The sequence below is a fragment of the Anolis carolinensis genome, unplaced genomic scaffold (assembly GCF_035594765.1).
Source record: "Anolis carolinensis isolate JA03-04 unplaced genomic scaffold, rAnoCar3.1.pri scaffold_7, whole genome shotgun sequence".
NCBI classification, from domain to species: Eukaryota; Metazoa; Chordata; class Lepidosauria; order Squamata; family Dactyloidae; genus Anolis; species Anolis carolinensis.
This window is the reverse complement of record NW_026943818.1, coordinates 26092580-26096789: the sequence shown is the minus strand read 5'-3', so window position 1 is coordinate 26096789 and position 4210 is coordinate 26092580.

Below are 4210 nucleotides of genomic sequence, written 5' to 3'. Positions count from 1 at the left end.
GTGTTCGACTTGTGATTTTGTGAAACGAAATCCAGCATATCTATCTTGTTTGATGTGTCATACAATAAAATAATAATAATAATAATAATAATAATAATAATAATAATAATAATAATAATAATAATAGACTCTTGGGCCATTGAGTCCAACCCCCTTTTGCCTTTGTGCACTGAAAGAATAATAATAATAATAATAATAAAACTTTATTTATACCCCGCCACCATCTCCCCAACGGGGACTCGGGGCGGCTTACATGGGGCCATGCCCAGGACAATACAATATAGCAAAATATAAAAACAACATATCATAATACAATTAAACAATACAATAAATAATAATGTACAGTACAACACAAAGTCAAAAAAGCAATATAACAGGGCGGGCCGCATGAACACTCAGTTAAAACTTGGGGTGAGAAAGAGATAAGAATAAAACCACGGGGAACAGGGACATAAGATAGAGAAACAGTCTAGAGGATAGATGTTGGGGGGAGTAACAAAAGAAGTGTATAACAGTTACTCACCGAAAGCACACCGGAAGAGCCATGTTTTTAGATCTTTCCTAAAGGCTAAAAGAGTGGGGGCTTGCCTGATTTCAATGGGCAGTGAGTTCCACAAACGGGGGGCTACAGCAAACCACCCCTGACTGATGGCCTCCCAGCCTCAATGTTAATAATAATAACAACAACAACAACAACAACAACAACAACAACAACAACAACAACAACAACAACAGACCCTTGGGCCATTGAGTCCAACCCCCTTCTGCCTTTGTGCACCGAAAGAACAAGCAAAGCACTCCTGACAGATGGCCTCCCAGCCTCAATTTTAATAACAATAATAATAGTAATAATGATGATGATGATGATGATGATGATGATGATGATGATGATGAAGAGTGTTGGAAGAAACCCCTTGGGCCATTGAGTCCAACCCCCTTCTGCCTCTGTGCACCAAAAGCACAAGCAAAGCACCCCTGACAGATGGCCTCCCAGCCTCCATATTAATATTAATATTAATAATAAGAGTTGTAAGAGAAGAAGAGACCCCTTGGGTCATTTAGCCCAACCCCCTTCTGCCCTTGTGCCGTGGGGGCCGGATTAATGGCTTCAATGGGCCACATCCGGCCCCTGGGCCTTAGTTTGGGGACCCCTGATCTAGATGGTCTTTGGAAGTCTCTTTGCTTACCTATGGTCTTATGAGATCGTCTAGATCAGGGCTCCCCAAACTAAGGCCCATGGGCCCGATGCGACCCTCCAAGGTCATTGACCTGGCCCCTGTCCTAAACCTTAGACTTAGGGTTGACCTAAGTCTGAAACGAATTGAAGTCACACAACAACAACAATCCTAATTTTGGGGCTATTTCATCATAGTCCGGCCCACCGACAGTCTGAGGAACGGTGAACCGGCCCTCCACTTAAAAAGTTTGAGGACCCTTGTACTAGGACTTGGGCATTTGTCCCTTTTGGTGATGGTAGCCTCTTAATTTTGATCCGACATAGAAGAGCATGGATAAGCTCTACACCAGGAACAGCAAATATGTAGTCCGCAAGGCTTGTTACACTTCAAGTTTCTGACTCCCGGCCAAACAAACTGGACCAGAGAATGGAGCAACGGTTTCAACGTTGAAGTGACCTTGGATGGCTCAATGAACGAAAGGGCTCATATCAATTCCAAGATGAGGTGTGTGCTGGTAAATGCTTCCCTGATGGCTCCTGACTGATGTCTTGAGAGGTGTGTTGTCTCACGCAGATGTAACGGAGAGACTGACAAAACTCATCCAGCCCATCACCCGTTGAACTCGAAATCTTCCCAGGAAGACAAATATGATTTAACAGGCATCACTGAAACCTGGTGGTCTGACTCTTATGATTGACATATAGGAATCATAAGGGTATGACCTATTCCAAAAAACAGAACAGCCAGGAAATGAGGACAAATCATGTTATATGTCAAGGTTGGGTAAACCTGTGAGGTGGTCCATGGTGTGGAGAACAAAGTTAGAGAGAGATAAACCAGAATTGAAGACCTTTGTGCTGTACATCCTGCTGCCAGTCTACCTCCTCTCTATAAGAAGTTCCTGCTATTGGTGGGGAAAAACCATCTATAGTTGCCAACCCCAAAGCATTTCCATGACCTATCTGGTGCGATGGAGCCATTTCACTTCTGTGCTGGCACTCTGGCATCAAAGTAATGTCAGGGGAGTGCCATTCTCCTCCTCTCTCCTCTCCTTCCTTCCATTCTCACTATATCCAAGCCGGTATTTGTCTTATTTTTAGTAGAATTGGGCCTTTTAAAAATTAAATGTAGCTAGAATTACGAAATTGCCTTCAAATAATTTCAAAATTATGGAGTAGTGGAAGTTTGGGAGTCCAGGTACAAGGCTACGGAGCAATACAAGCGGAGGAGCACAGATCGGCGAATTGTCGCAACGGCATGAATGGAGAGTCATGTGACAACAAAGGTTTTCACAGCAGCATGTGGCCGCTATCCCTGATCACAATTGTTGTGGAATAGCGGTTTTGTGCAATAAAGTCCTTTGCCAGATTCTAGACATGGGAAACTGGGAAAAAGATTCATTGAAATCAAAAAGGATTGCTTCTAAGTCAATGCATATGCTACCTGGTATCTACATATGAAGTGTGTGGGAGGTGGATGTCATGGCCTGTTTTCGCCCTTTAAAAAAGTGGTTCCCAACCTTTTTTTGACCAGGAACCACCTGACCAGGGACCACTTTGAGCAGGTAATACTTTGACCAGGGACCACTTGACCAGGGACTGTTTTGACCAGGGACCACTTTTACCAGGGACTGTTTTGACCAGGGACCACTTTGACCAGGGACTGTTTTGACCAGGGACCACTTTGACCAGGGACAATTTGACCAGGGATCACTTGACCAGGGACTGTTTTGACCAGGGACCACTTTGACCAGGGACCACTTGAACAGGGACCATTTGACCAGGACTATTTTGACGAGGGACCACTTTGACCAGGGACAATTTGACCAGGGATGACTTGACCAGGACCACTTTGACCAGGACCACTTTGACCAGGGACCACTTGTCCAGGGACCATTTGACTAGGTACCACTTGACCAGGGACTACTTTGACCAGGGACTCTTTTAATCAGGGACCACTTGACCAGGTATCACTTTGACCAGGGACTCCTCTCCAACATTAGTACCAAAAGGGGTACGAATCAGTTTTTGGTCAACTTTAGATTTGGTTTGGTTATTTGGGATGCTGATTCAGAAAACTGCATCAGATAGACCACATCAGCTCTAGTTTCTGATACAGAATATAGCCCATCCAGTAGTTGCCATCTGTGTGCCCACAGAAAATCATATTTAATAATCTAGAGCTGATGTGGTTTATTCAATGCCATTTTCTGAATCAGCATTACAGCTAACCCCAGGAGCAGGCCTAAAAATGAAGACGCCAAGGCACCCCCGCTTCCAGCCGCCACAGGGGGAGAGAGGAGGAGGAGAAGCAGCAGTCAGGAGGCTTGTTGTCATGCCTTTCTTTGGTCGTCAGCCTCTCCCCTCCTGACATCTCCATTGCCTCGGCACTATCAGAGGGTTTTGCGAGACCATTCACTCTCATTGCAACGGTGTAGTAACGGTGAGGCTGCGGACCACATTTTAATTCTTGGGGACCACTGGTGGTCCACCGATATATAACAACAACTTCCCCCTTCATGAAAAATAGATACAAGTAATCATTTCCCCCGTTGAACTGCTTGGCCAAAAACTATTTATCGGGGTGGGTTTAAAACACACAAAGAGAGAAAAACAACAGAATACGCCCTGCACATATTTGAATTGCCCAGATTGCTAAAAAAAAATAATAGGTGGAGATTCTAGTGAAAGTGTTGTTAATAGGCAGTTATGATGAGACAAAAGAACATCGCCCACCTATTTCCCAGTTAGCAGAGCACAAAAGTGTTAAAATTTGTAGCCATTTATAAGGAATCGGACACACACAGGTGGAGAAGCTAATGGCTTTTGCCTTGGTTTATAACCCAATTTCCATCCTTCATTGCTCGCCTTTTGTAGCACTTAGTACCCCTGAAGAGCATCCAAGTCTTGAGAATTTGCATTCATCAGCAGACTCTGCAAATCTGGCCTTTCGCTGCTGTAAAATTCTGGCTTTTTCTTCCATTTCGGTACAAAGGTTTTACTCAAAAAACATGTTTAGCTGGTCACAGGGCA